Source organism: Nyctereutes procyonoides, unplaced genomic scaffold (genome assembly GCF_905146905.1).
Source record: "Nyctereutes procyonoides isolate TBG_1078 unplaced genomic scaffold, NYPRO_anot_genome, whole genome shotgun sequence".
Lineage (NCBI taxonomy): Eukaryota > Metazoa > Chordata > Mammalia > Carnivora > Canidae > Nyctereutes > Nyctereutes procyonoides.
Window position 1 is genome coordinate 25759151 of NW_026575052.1, and position 15267 is coordinate 25774417.

General features: G+C 48.6%; 1 protein-coding gene and 1 non-coding gene across 3 annotated transcripts in view; both read left to right on the forward strand.

Moving 5' to 3' along the window:
- GNAO1 (G protein subunit alpha o1) overlaps positions 1-15267 on the forward strand; it is a 175086-nt gene that overhangs the window by 120268 nt on the left and 39551 nt on the right. The window lies entirely within an intron of this gene.
- Positions 12524-12632, forward strand: LOC129514370 (U6 spliceosomal RNA). Its single transcript, XR_008665427.1, has one exon. It is a non-coding gene; the product is annotated as a U6 spliceosomal RNA (small nuclear RNA).

Consider the following 15267-nt stretch of genomic DNA (forward strand, 5'->3'; position numbering starts at 1 on the left):
TGGAACACAGCTCAACCATTGCGCTTGATTGAGGGCTTCAGTCAGAGCAGCTCAGACAAATGTGATTAATAAACCACAGTGGCCATTACGTTGAGTTCTTACTATGCATCATGTTGAGTTCTTACTATGCAGTTACTATGCATTGACTATGTAAGTCAAGAGCACTTGACTATACTAACTCATTTAAAACTCACCGCGTGCTATGAGGTACACGCTGTTTTCATCCCCATTTTACAGCTAAAGACAAACTCAAAGCGGCTAGGAAGACCCGGACCCCAAATGCAATCACTGCTCACGGTGTTGCTTTCTGGAAGTGAGGGCGTGGGCCAAGAGTCCTGGGGCCCCGAGTGCTGCCACCCCAGGTCCTGCCAGCCTCATCCCGACAGCAGCACCTATGTCCTGTCTCATGTGGATGTGAACCGTCTTCCCAGTCTGCAGCTCAGAATCTGCTGCTTCTAGGCCCACTGACTACCCGTCTCCACCTGCATTCTTAAGTTCTCAGGGACACCAGCACCAGCCCAGGCAGGCTGAGGTTCCCTGGGCCCCCAGCTGCTTGGCAGTGCAAACTGTGGCCTCTTCCCAGTGGGTTTCCAGCACCACCTGCTCCTTCCCTCACTGCCTAGCCCCACTTCCCACTTCCTGGCTAGCCCGAGCTTGCTCCAACCTCCTTGCTGGGAGCCACCAGCTGAGCCACCATTGACCCTGTAGCAGTCAGCCAATCCCTTCCTTCCCGTACCTCACTTTCCAACTTGTATGATGAAGGAGCATAGATAGCATCATTTCTAAGGGCGCTTCCAGCTCCAACATTCCCCCACACATCTGTCTTCTTTCATCTGATGACTGCAGGAACCTCCTTGGTGTTCTTTCTGTGAGCACCCTTCTGGCTTTCCCACCACCCTCCCATCGCTTCCCATCACACCCAAAATAAAAGTCTGACTCCTTTCCATGGTCAGCAGTGTCCTGTGTGATGGAGGCAGGAGGTGGTGGTCCCACACTGGCTGGTGCTCTGAAGGGGCCTTGGGCACAGCCTGCCCACTAGCCCTGCCTGATAACCATCACTGTGTGTACTCATTCCTCCCCTAACCTGTGTCCTTAACTTTATATGTATTTCTTGTCCTGACATTTCCCTTTTTTTACAGTCCCAAATTATTAAAATTTGCTGCTGCTTCCAATTAATTGAGTGAATCATGGGAACACACTTTTTTTCTATCTATAAATAATTCCACCTAAAATTTTTCTGGGAAAATAAAATGCTGTGGCCAGCATCCATCCAGCACACACCCAGCGCATGTCATTTAGCTTCCCAGCTTCAGCTTATGTACCTCCCGACATCATCTTTGGAACTCCCCCTGGCCTAAAACAGGACCTCTGAGGGCCATCCAGGTGAAATCAGTAGACAAGGGCCATAGGAGTCATAAGCAGCCTTCAAGCACTACTTCTGCCACTTCTGGACAGTTTCACACGGCTTCATCCCCACCCTTTGTGTGGCTGGCTCTGTGCCCTGGCCCGTGGCTGGGGTGGGGTGCACTAGGGGAAGACACAGCTCCTTCCCCAAGAGGAGTCACAGTCTTGTGTTCAAGATGGACACAGGGAAGCCCATTCAGCAGCTGACTGTGATCCAGAGCCCAGCATAGGACCTCAGAACATAGCCGGTGTGGAAGCTGACATAGAGCCTTCCCAGGCAGAGACTCTCCACCATCATGTCTTGGTGCACAAAATGCGCTACAGGCATGCCCAAAGAATCCTCTCTTATGTTTACTACAAGGTGCTGTACAGATACCATCATTTGCTATGACACGGGAAAGGTTGGGAAGCCCACCCTAGAAGCTGTAGAGCTGTAGATGGCATTTAGGTGGCAAGGCCTTGCATAAAGGCTTCACCTTCTGGGGTGGGAAAGCCCTTCATGACGGTTGAACTCTTTAAGTACTTGCATGCTTGTTGCAACATTGCAGAATATGATGGTATCACTGACCTTGGACATGATCACATCCAAAGAGGAGCAGAGATGTGGTGTGTGGGCTCTTGACTCTGACAGTCCCTGCTTATCATTCACAGCACTGAACCTCAACCTGACTCCTCTCAGGGAACCAGTGTCCTGGGGAGCCAATACCATGATCAGAGTTGGCCCTTAAATTGAAGCGAGCTTCCCACCTCTGGTCTACCCGGTACAGCCCCCTTACTTTACTAGCATAGCAGGGAAGGTAACCTGGAAGACCACAGTGGGGAGAACACTTACTTGCACCTCGAGTCTTCCAAACCCCTGGTACGATGCTTTTTTGGCTCGTCCCCTACCAAGTTCATTTGTTCAGCAAATGTTTCCTGAGTCCCTGCTGTATGCCCAGCTCAGCAGTAGATCCTAAATGCAAGGAGCTCGGTGTGGGAGCTCAGGGTCCAGGGAAACACATGCCCTAGAAGATGGTAAGAGCTACACTCAGTGCCACCCTTATGGGGTTGGGGAGGAGGCAGAGATCCTGCAACCCCAGACTTCAATGAGTCTCTGCCTCACTTGTTTCTTAGGAACTATGCCAACCAGCTGGACACCCATGTTCTGCTCACTCCCTGCTGAAGTCCTTGCCCCAGATTCCAGTCTTGTCTCGGGATGACCAAAACCTGTGGCCATCCCAGTAGAGCAGATCACTGGTCCCTCTCTGAGCTGGTACTCCTGACATGTTTGTCATTTATTCAGTGGATCCAGGGAGGTACTAATTTTCTATTAATGAAAGTGAATTTTTTTATTGTTTAAAATAAGGAGTATATTAGAAGCACTGAATATAACATTTTTTTAGATAACATTAACTTTTTGAGACCTGAGGCTCTCATATCCATCAATTGTAGGGAGAGAAGACTGGTTCCCCATAGTTCCTGAGGAGAGAAGGAACCTGTGTGGACATAATTAAAGTTAGGCTCAAATGTCAGTTTACAAGTTCCTTCTCTCTCTCTCTCTCTCTCTTTCTCTCTTTCTTTTTAATATTGGCAAACATCCTCCACTTTTCTGAAGTTCATTTTCTTCAGTTTTCATTTGCAGGATAGGTCTCCCTCACTAGTGACCCAAGAGCAGAACATTCCTTTGAAACCTTTGTAAACCACAATGACATAAAGCAAACAAGTAATTACTGTTAATTTATATGGAAAAATTGGGGGGCATTTTGAGGGCCCAAAAAATAATCATAATTTTAGGCTTTTCTGATACCTTGAAACACATCTTGCTAACGGGTGCATAAAATAAATGACGATAAAGCACAGATGCTCAAAGATACATTTCAAAGCTGTGGCGGCTGGATGCTGAAATGCTGAGTATAGGAGCTCCCAGGGAAGGAGCTTGGTGGGGCCCTGAGCAGCGCTGCCTGTGTTACAGGCTTGCTGCAGAAGAAATGCTGAATGCTGGTTTTGCTTTTTGCCTTTTTTATTTGTTTCTGTAAAAGCGAAAATCCTCTTTGGATGACTTTTGGTTAGTGGAAACAGGTACTAATGTAGGTCTTTTTGTAAATGAGAAGTGGCATAACACAAACTTTCAGAAAGTAGAGAATCTCTATATTCCAAGCCAGACAATTTCTTAAGAGGAATATCAGAGGGTTTGAAATTGAGATGATAGAACAGACCGCTTCACCCTGCAGATAACCCTGGACCAGGCATAACTCAGTTGCAGAATTCCTCTGACCACCCATCGTGCATGTGCATTCCACACATATGAGGTTGCATCCGTATTCAGGCCCCCCGTGGAGGACACCACCTGCCTTGGCTGGAATAGGACCAGCACACTTGCCTGCAGTTGCTCTGGAGGCATCCAGGACAGGCAGGGTCCCTTGGCATCGTATTTCCATTCCTACCTGTGGCATGTTGGCTTTTCTCATGACTGGTCTGCCACATAACCTCACTTACCCATGTTTCCTTTTGAATTGAGCAGAGACTTTGAGAGCGGGCTCTGGATGGTCCCTTCTCTGCTATCTTGTGCTGCTGGGCCTCTGGAGAACTAGGAGATGACACCTTGTATCCATCTCAACTTATGGGCTAGAATTCATTCTTTCCACAGGGAGCACCTTGTCAACAGAGCAGATGCAGACCCTGCCCTTGTGGAGGTCACAATCTTTCCAGGAAGAGAGTTACTGAGGAAACAAACATACCTAATTATACATTTTGATAAGTCCTAGTCAAGAAAAGAATGCTGGCAAGGGAATAATAAGGGGCACCTGCTTCAGATGGGGAGGGGAGTGGTCAGGAAGAGCTTTCTCCAGGAGTTATATTCCAACTGAAACTGGAAGAATAAGGAGGAGCAGTCTTGTAGGATTGAGGCAGCAGGAGGAGAGGTACAAAGGCCCTGAGGTGGAAATGAGCTTGTATGTGTGTTACAAAGCCTAGAAATGGGGCAGGGTGGCTGGCAGGTGGTTAGTAAGGGCAGGGGTGCCTCAGGATGAGGGTCAAGAGGAGGCAGGACCCAGACCTGCACTGCTTTGTGGGTAGAGTTTGGAATGATGGAAACAGAACTCCTGCTCCCAGCCCAAAAGAGAGCCCAACCTTGGGAGTGTGTTCTGCCACTCGGTGGCTTGAACAACAGGACTTTATTCTCTCACAGTTTTGGCGGCTAGAATCTGAGACTGAGGTGTCATCAGAGTTGGTTTCCTCTGAAGCCTCTCCCTGGCTTGTAGATGTCAGTCTTTTCCCTGTGTCCTCACAGAGTCTCCCCTCCATGTGTATCCTAATCTCCTTTAAGGATGCCAGCCATAATAGATTAGGGCCCAATCTGAAGATCTCCCTTTAACTTAATTACTCCTTTAAAGACCCTCCCTCCAAGTACAGTCACATTCTGAGGTACTGGGTGGTTAGGGCTTCAGTTTATGAATTTGGAGAGACACAGTTCAGCCCATAATGGGACATGCTCACATACTCCTTTAGGGAAGGTTGGGGTTGTGGATTAGCATTTGCAGAATGCTTCCAGAGCCCAGAGGAGACTCACCTAAGCAGCCTGCCCTCTCTTTGTTAAAGGAGATGATTAGCATGTTTAGGGGTATCAGAGACATAATGGCACCAAACTGAAACTTTCTTACTCACGATTAGTCAGAGTCCTTGAAAGAATTAGAAACCTCCCAGGTGTAACTCAGTGGTATTAACACGGGGTTCCCAGTGGCCCACACTTTGGGGACTCTCCTTCAAGCATGCTGGGCTGAGCAGCCAGCAGAATCTCAGCAGGAAAGCCAGTGACAGGCTGAGTGAGCCAACCGGGCAGTGGCCTGGTGAACACTGACAGGGGACAGCACTGGCCAAGCCACCTAGCCTCTGTAGTGTCCCCTCCCAGCCCCTAGCAGAGCCCCTCGCCCAGGAGAGAGGCCCAGAAGGTGCTGTGCTCTATTAAACAGAGGAAGAAGCCTCAACAGACATCCCATGAGAACTCTCAGATCAGTGAGCTTTCAGACTTCTGGGGAGCCAGAGGACAGCTGAACCCAGCGCTGGAGGATGGAGGTGTATGCGGACCCACAGATGAGCCTCGGGTTCCCCCCCCCCCCGCCCCTACCTTATGCTGGAGGTAAAAATAACTACAAGGGGAGACATGTCCTAGAGAAATTACCTTGAAATTCGGAAAACATGAAGCCTGACTCCATCTAATTAAGATGACATTTTGCAAAGGGAGGAGGATAGGGAGAGGCCTGGGTGGCATTTTAAATTGCAAGCTGATTGTACAGCCTCTCTAATTTTGGTTCTGAGCAAAGTTTCCAATTGGAACAGAGGACCGACTTCAAAGGCATCGCCTACTGCTGGCCAGGCAAAGAGAGTGAAAAGACCAGCATGGGGCCTCTGAGCACAATGTGGTTGGGACTGGAGCAAAGGCTTGGGGCTGCAGGGAGCCACAGCCCTCCGGAGCCTGCTGTGCCTTTTAGGGGATCAGTGGACCCGCTCCTAGGAGGAGAGCTAATTGAAGCAGTGGCCTTGCCCTTGAAGAATGAGCTTTTGTCCAGCGTGGGCCATCTTGGGGGCACTTACTGGGCAGAGCTCTGGCCTGGGCTAGCTGTAGGCTAGCGCTGGGTTCAGCTGTCCTCTGGCTCCCCAGAAGTCTCCCCCTGTGCTATAGAAATAAGCCTGGTTCTTGTGCTGTGGCTGCCAGCATCCTGGGAAGGGGGACCACTCCCTCCTAGGGACTCCTCCTTGTGAGCCTCTAAGGCCCAAACAGTGGAGAAAGCCCTCCTCTTCCCTCCCAGACTCCCCAAATAGGCAACCTTGTCCCTTTCAACCTGGAAAGTGGAGGATGGACCTCCAAGGTGGAGGCATAGTGACTAGCTGACCCAGGGAGACACCCAAGGCACACGATCTGTTCTGTTCTCTGGACAGATCAGCCCCAGGTATGATGAGCCAGCTACCCTTGGAAGCCCCTTCATGTCCCTCCTTTTGTCCACCCTGTGTTAGCTCACAAAGATGGCTTACCAAGCAGACTTCTGTTACTGTAATAATTACTCATACTACCAATACTCATCTCCGTGTACATCCGCACACCCGTGCACCTGCACACCATGCTTTAGCAGTGCACAGTTCAGAGAGCATGTGTACTCGGACCCTGGGTCCTCACTAACCCTGGGTCAAAGACATGGCATGGCGACCACCACCATTGTAGTTGAGGAAACTAAGTCACCGAGGGTTGGAATGATGTGCCCTTGGAGACCAGACTCTTGCATTTTCCACAAATCCAATGACCTGTGCCACTGCCTCCCACTTTATTCCCTTGAACTAGCCCCCACCCTCCTGGGTCACTCATGGAGGTCTCTGCGCCGTTCATTGTCTGTGTTCTCTACCTCCCTGTCTGCAAAGGTCTTTACCCAGATCCTCTGAAGGGAGGGAGGCAGGGTGGTGAGGTGGCTGAGGAGCAAGGAATAGCAGAATGAGTTCTAGTAAGTGGTGGGCAGGGTGGCCTTGGTTCCAAAATGTGGGAGCCATTGAGGCCTGGGGTGTGATTAAATGTTTTCTTGGCAGTAGATAAAAGGGACAGAGCCTGGAGGCCAGGAAACTAGACCCCTGCTGTCATCCATAGAGGAAAGGCAAGAGTGACCTTACAAGAAGAGGGGTTAGGATCACAGCTCAGACCTTTCTGGGGGCAAATGACAGTTGTTGGGAGTCAGACTGGCTATAGGGACAGAAGAAGGGAAGAGAGTGGAGCTGGCCTCAGGGTCTCCAGCTGGCATGACTGGAAGCACAGAATTACCACTGCAGATGGGCCATGTGTCCCCAGAGAGTGACACAGGCATTCCTGGGGGCACACAAGATGACCTGGCTGTTCATACAGACCAACAGCTTTTGTTGGAATACTTTTATGTATTTTAGTGTATGTTAGAAAAGTTAAAACACAGATCTCTGATTTCATGGGTGTTATTGTTTAGGATAAGCTAATTATTTAAAATGAGTCCATTTGAGGTCATTTTTAAAAATTAAGGAAATTGTAGTGATTCTCTGCTGCTCTGGCAGAAATCACAGGACTGAGACGGGAAGGAAGGCCGTGTTGGAGACTGTGACACAGGAACCCAGGTGCAGGGAAGAGGGTGGGGTTGACCGGGAACGTGCCAAGCCCAGTGGAGGAGCCAGTAAACCAACCAGAGCTCAGGTGGGGTCGCTCAGCAGCCTTCTGCACAGAGGAGGATCTGCTGATATCCCGCCCAGGGAGAAGGTGGCTTACAAAAGCAAGGAGGGCTTTGAGGACTGAGCAACTTAAATGTTGGATGGAGGGATGGGGCCCACACAGAAGACAGCCGGCAGCGGACTGATGTGACCCAGAAGACTGCACACCACCCAGGAAGCAACATCCATGGCCTGGCACCCAGAGAGAGGAGAGGTCAGCAGGCAGCAGCTGGTGATGGTGAGGGGAGTGAAAGCCCCGGCAGGAGGTGGGCAGGGAGGGGCAGGACCAAAGGAGGAAGCACAGAAAGACAGTGGCTGGTGGGGGAATCAGTGCTGGGGACCGACTTAGGATGGGAGGCCAGAGCATGAGCCTAGGTGGAAACAAGGGAGAGAGAAGTCCCCAGAGGAAGAATGGAAGGGGGTAGGGGTGGGGCGGGGTGATGATGGAGGACCAACAGAGGTAGAGTTAGGACCAGACTTCCCATCCCCACCCTTTCAGCAGGTCAAGTCTAACTAAGGTGAAATGAAGCCTACAGTGATTTTCCTTTAGGGGGTTTTGCTGAAGTTCATTTGGTGGCTAAGTGAGGTCTCAGAGGCTTGGGAGGGGGCAGTTCTGGATTAGGATTCAGCGGCTCCCTCATAGGAGGGGGTTCTTCTCCCCCACCCACCCGCCCCTGCTTGGGGGGACACCCACCTCACTGAGGGTAAGCGCCCACTTAGCCAGAGGGCTACTGGGGACAGGTGGGCAGGACAGGTGTCCCTCCCTCCTTCTTCCATCATCTGTGGTGGCTGTGGTGCTGGGCACTTAGTACCTTCATGTTCCCTTTCAAGAGGACATTGGCAGTGAGGAGACCAGAAGTGCCCATGACAACAAAGCTCCTTAGCAGGCCAGAATCCCTGGTTCTCCTGCATTTGGTGTCCAAACAGTTTGGGGCAATTCCCTCAACAAAGTTGAGGCCTCAAGTTGACTGCCAGGGGTGAGGAGATGGCAGGAGGTTTGTTCAGGACAGAATCACTGTTGCCAGTGATTCCCCACCCAAGTGAAGGAAGGCACAGATGCCATTTTCCTTCTAATGAGAAGGTCATAGACTCCTTTGGAGCTGTGACACCATGTACTCATTCTTACTTGAAAGCAAAACTAGCAAACCAAGGAGAGAGGCATGGACAGAGAAGGAAACAGGAAGTCTCTGGCCGGAAACCTGGAGCCCATGGCATGCCCACCCCATCTCCTGTGCTGTGCCCCAGCAAGTAGTGTACATTCCCAGTAAGTCTGGATGGTTCTCCAAGCTTCACGGAACCTAAAGCCAAGGCCCTGCTGGTGGGAGAAGGTCAAGGCCATGCAGAATGGGGAGGTGAAGTGGAATGTTCCCAGCCCATTGCTTAGAGGCTGGAGCCAGATTCATTGCTCTTGGGCATGCTCCTTCTGTTCCAAATCCTGAGGACACCTGGGCATGTGCCTGTGCTACACTGCACGCTAAGGGAAGGTGCTTCCCAAGTGGAGGAAGTGGGCAGGTTTTAACTAGCATGATGGATGCACATGTTGATTTTTATCTCAGTAGTTCTTAACCTACTTTAATGCATATAGGAAAAGATAAAAACTGGGACTCTCTTGGGTGGCTCAGTTAAGCATCTACCTCTCGATTTCAACTCAGATCATGATCTCAGGGTCGTGAAATTGAGCTCTGCGTTGGTCTGCGTGCTCAGTGCGGAGTCTGCTTAAGATTCTCTCTCTCCCTCTCTCTGCCTCGCCCACTGCTTGCGCGCCCATACACACACACACACACACACACACACACACACACACACTGTGTGTGTCTCTCTCTCAAATAAATAAATAAATAAATAAATAAATAAATAAATAAAATCTTTAAAAAAGAAAAAGATAAAAACTAACCTATCAAATATCCTTTTGGGTATATTGTTAGTGATACTAAATTTCCTTTCTCTTAAAAATAAGTTTTAAATAGATACAAGTCTAAAGAAAAACATTAAGTCAATGCATTAAGTCTATGCAACACAGTGAGTATCCAAACACAGCAGAATTTTAACATCATATTTTGAGCACCTACTGTGCACCATGTTCTGTGATACAAGAGTAAACAAAAAAAAAATGCCAGTGGCAGGTATGCCAATGGCTAAGGCACAGGAGACACTGCTGTGGGGCACCCTTTCCTATTTGCAGGGGAATGGAGGTGCATCACAGATTTTTTGATATTCCAGGAAACCAGCCTCTGCCTTTCTCCACTTACTGAGAGAGCAGTCTTTTCCCTGTCCAGGAACCAGGAGAGGAGGAACACTAGCAGCACCCAGAAGGGCCCCTCTGGTGACTACCACAAATATTGCTGGTATTTCCTGGCTTACATGCAACATAAGGTTATTTCCTGCCCATCTGATAGTCTAGGGCAAGTGCTCTGGTCAATGGCTCTCCTCCACACAGTGATTCATGGACTAGCTCCTTCCATCTTATGGCACCACCACCACCACCCAGGTCTGTGTCATCACATACATTCAGGGGGCACACGTGGCACACTCCACATTCACACTTCCTTGACTATAGCTCACTTACAAGGTAGGTGGCCTGTTGAAGAGTCTCGAACCCAGGGGCCATGTGAGGGCTGAAACTAAGCCCACCCTCTCCTTGCTAGGCCACATAGCCTCGAGAAAGGAACTGCCGACAAAGGTGCTGTGGGGGCTGGCATCTAGCCTGGCTGGGACTGGGGCAGAGGAGAGACAGGAGACGGGACAGAAGATGGCAAGGGTGACCATGGAGGGGAGAGGAGCCGAAGCCCAGGGGCACCAGGTGGCCTCTTTTATGGCCAGCAGTTTCAGAGAGTGAGGGCTAGCTTGAGCCTGTGCACACGTCTCCCCACCTAGGTAGGGGGTTCCACTGCCTCTCCTCACTGAGCCCCCATGTAGCAGTGTTGAGCCTCAGGCACTGAAGCCCCTTACCACCCTCCCATGCCCAGGTCTGTGCAATCAGGGCCTTGTCCTTACCCCATGCCTTTGATCATCGAGGGTCAATGTCAGAAAGACAAGGATGGCTGGACCTTAGCAGGGACGGGAGGCCATGCCTTGGAGACAGCTGTCAAAGTGGTAGCACCCAGGCTGGAACAGCTCCCATCCACCTGGCCCCACGCTGTCTGCAGACCCCATGGGGTGCAGCTCTCTATCCTCCCCCGACTACTAACCTAACGAGAGAGAGGCCCCCAGAGGCTTCACCCAATTCCAAGGCTCCCCCTGCCCTGTGCTCCTCTCTCATGGCCAGGTGCTGGGAGTCAGGGGAGGTGACATCCAGCCTGGTCCCACCATGCCTTCCACCTCCTCCTGCTCACAGGGTGGCCCACTGGAACTCTGCTTAGCCTATCTGGTGTACAGCTATGGGTGCCACTCTGCCTTGCCAGTGTTTTGGTTGACAAGAGTATTTGTCACCCTTGTTTCTTTATATCTGTCACCATCCTACCTGCCTCACCTGTAAACAGTGCCAGTGTCAACACACACACACTGGGTCCCCAGAGTGGGCACCACCTGGGATCACCATCACCTTAGCAGCAGGGCTAAGGAAAGCCAGTGGTGGCAGCAAGAGAGGGTCCCAGGTGCCAGCTTTCCCAGAACCTGCCCTCAAGGAGAAGCCAGAAGACCAGGGCTCTGGCCTGGTGCTGCCCCCAGGCTTGCTGGGTGACCTTGGACAAGGGCCCACCTCCCTTACACAGGCCTGTTTTCCCCTTGGAGCATGAGGTGGGAAGCAGTGCTGCATGACCTCTGGAGCCAGATGGCTAGACTTCAGATCCCAGCTGTACCACCTACTAGCTGGGTGACCTTGGACCTGCCTCATAACCCATCTGACCTTTGGTGTCTCTGATCATAAAAGGGTGAAATGATACTACTTCTGAACATTAAATGAACTAAAGTCCACGGAAAGTGCTCACTAAATACTGGTTACTATTACTATGTCTTAGGGCCCCTCCTTGGCAGCCAGGGTTCTGAACAGGCATGTTCACACATGTGTCTCCATATGTGGGTCTGTGTCCCCAGCTCCAAGACTCACAATGGACACAGTAGTAGCCTGGCTTTGCTGATCCTTTGGACCTGGTTGGTTTGGCCTGCCCTGGGTCCTTACCCCAGAGGTTCCTTCTGAACCCCAAGCCCGGCAGCCTTCCACCACCACTGGCCTTTGACAAAAACCTGTGCAATTCTCGATTTTCTAACACCAAGGCTCCATGCCCCAGCTCTCATCCCATAAGCTGTGTGAATCAGTCACACTTCTGCAAGTGGAGCCCTCATCAGCTGGTCCTTACCTGTGCTGGCTGGAGGGTCTTGAGAGACCATCTGCTTGCGGGGGGTGGGGGTGCAGGCAGGTGGAGGTGCCTGCCACTGTTCTGTGCAGTGAGATGGTATGAGTGGTAAGATGAGATGGTGAAGGGTCACCACATTTACCAATTCACTAAGTCAGAAAGTGATTCCTTCCTCTCTTTCAGCGTGAGAAGCTCAAGAGGAAAGTCTCAGGCTGGTGCTAGTATCTCCTTAACAACTCTGAACACTCCCCCTTGTTAACAAAGAGAAGAAGCCTTCAGCAGGCAGCAGAATCCTGCTAGAATGTTACATTAGTGTCTGCTTTCATTGTAGTTATTCTTATGGGTATCTTCCATAAAATACTTAACAGAGGTTTTCCATTTACTGTAGGGATATGAAGTTTATAAAGTACAAAGATATATCTAAGAAAATTAATAACTGGTAGTCATCAGGTGAAACAGGATTCTTGCAGAAGTTATAAAGATGCTAGAGAAGAATGTTTCAGAAAGAATAATCTGGTCTAGTGATTCTTAAACTTTTTGGTTTGGGGACCCCTTAAACTCTTTAAAAATTATTGAGTACCTAATTTTATGTAGGTGACAGCTATCAAGGTTTATTGCATTAGAAATTAAAACCAAGGGTGATCACTTCAGCAGCATATATACTAAAAATTGGAATGATGTAGAGAGGAATTAGTATGGCCCCTGCATAAGGATGACACACAAATTTGTGAAATGTTCCATATTTTTCTGCTTCTATCTTGTTTTATTTTTTTTCTTTGGGGCATGAGGGGTCCTAGAGCAGTGCCTGGTACATAATAGGCACTCAAGTATTTGTTGGAAAAAAAATTAAAACCAAGAAAAATTTTAAATATTCATTCATTTAAATTTTTTTTTATGATAGTCACACAGAGAGAGAGAGAGAGAGAGAGGCAGAGACACAGGCAGAGGGAGAAGCAGGCTCCATGCACCGGGAGCCCGATGTGGGATTCGATCCCGGGTCTCCAGGATCGCGCCCTGGGCCAAAGGCAGGCGCCAAACCGCTGCGCCACCCAGGGATCCCCTAAATATTCATTCATTTAAAAATAACTATAATAAACCTATTACACATTAATATAAATAACATTTTTATGAAAAAATTATTCTAGTTTCTAAAAATGTTTCATAAAAAGAGTGTCATTGTTTTACATTTTTGCAAATCTCTTTAATAAATGGCTGGCTTAATAGAAGATACCTTGATTCTCCTATGCGCTTCTGCATTCAATCTATCATGATGTGTTGCTTTGGTTGAAGAATAGGAATGATTTGGCCCCAAATAAACGCATAGTCAGAAAAGGAAGGAGTGTTTTACTAGCCTTTTCAGATAATTCTTCAAAACTCACCCAAACTGGACAAGTGGTGGCTTCTTAAAGGTTGGTTACAATCTGAAACTGTATCAGGGACCCTTTCCTGTGATGTTACATTAAAATCCATCAGTCTCTATAACAAATGGTGCTGGAGCAACTGTAACATCACATGCAAAAAGAAAACAACAACAAAAAAGAATCTAGATACAGGCTTTCCACTTTTCCCAAAAATTAACTTGAAATGGATCACAGATGATAGATCTAAATGTAAAAATCAAAACTATAGAACTCCTCAAAGGAACATAGGAGGAAATCATGATGACCTTCAGTATGATGATGACTTTTAGATAGAACACCAAGGTCACGATCCATGAAAGAAGTAGATAAACTGCTTTTTGTAGAAATTTAAAACTGCTCTATGAGGGCTACCATCAAGAGAAGGAGAAGAGAAGCCATGGGCCAGGACAAAACATCTGCTAAAAAAGCATGTTTAATAGAAGACTGGTACCCAAAACATACAAAGAACTGTTAAAACTCAACAGTAAGAAAACAACCCAATTTAAAAATGGGCCAAAGACTTAACAGACACACCACGAAAGAAGATGTATGGATGGCAAATAAGCATATGAAGAGATGTTCCACATCGTATGTCATCAGGGAAACACAAATTAAAACAACAATCTCCCACTACACGCCTAGTGGAATGGCCCAAATCTGGAACACTGGCAACTCCAAATACTGACAAGGATGTGGAACAGGACTCTCATTTATTGCTGGAGAAAAGGCAGAATGGTGCCACACTTTGGAAGGCAGTTTGGCAGTTTCTTACAAGGTGAAACAGACTCCTACCCCAGGATCCAGCAATCACATTGTTCCATATTGACTCAAAAGATGTGAAAACTGGGCAGCCTGGGTGGCCCAGCGGTTTGGCACCGCCTTCGGCGTGGGGTGAGATCCTGGAGACCAGAGATGGAGTCCCACGTCGGGCTCCCTGCATGGAGCCTGCTTCTCCCTCTGCCTGTGTCTCTGCCTCTCTCTCTCTCTCTCTCTGTCTCTCATGAATAAATAAAATAAAATCTTAAAAAAAAAAAAAAGATGTGAAAATTTGGCCACAGAAAATCCTGCACACAGGTGTTTGCAGCAACTTTATTCATTTTTTAAAAGATTTTATATGGGGATCCCTGGGTGGCGCAGCGGTTTGGCGCCTGCCTTTGGCCCAGGGCACGATCCTGGAGACCCGGGATCGAATCCCACGTCGGGCTACCGGTGCATGGAGCCTGCTTCTCCCTCTGCCTGTGTCTCTGCCTCCCTCTCTCTCTCTCTGTGACTATCATAAATAAATAAAAAAAATAAATAAATAAAAAAATAAAAGATTTTATATGTTTATTTGAGAGAGGGGGGCGTGCATGAGTAGGGAGAGGGGTAGAGGGTGAAGGAAAAGTAGACTCACCACTGAGCAGGGAGCCCGACATGGGCCTCGATCCCAGGACCCTGGAATTATGACCTGAGCTGAAGGCAGATGCTTAACTGACTGAGCCCCCCAGGTGTCCCCCAGCAACTTTATTCATAATTGTCAAAACTTGGAAGCAACGAAGATATCTTTCAGTAGGTGAATGGATTAGTAAACTGGTATATACGCACCATGGAATGCTATTCCACACTAAAAAGAAATAAACTATCAAGTCGTGAAAAGACATGGAGGAACTTTAAATGCATATTATGAAGTGAAAGGAGCCAATCTGAAAAGGCTGCATACTGTATAATTCCAACTGTGTGATATTCTGGAAAAGGCAAAACAATGGGGACAGCACAAGATCAGAGTGGTTTCCAGGGGCAGGGACAAAGGGAAGGTGTAGAAAGGCAGAACAGGTGATTTTTAGGGCAGTGGAAATACTCTGTATAATACCGTAATTTTATGGATACATGGCATTATTAATATGCCCAAACCCATAGAATGTACAATAGTAAGAGTGAACCCTGAGGTTAGGAAGGGTCATCCTTGGCAACAAGTGGGCCACTCTGGTGAGGGTTGTGGATAG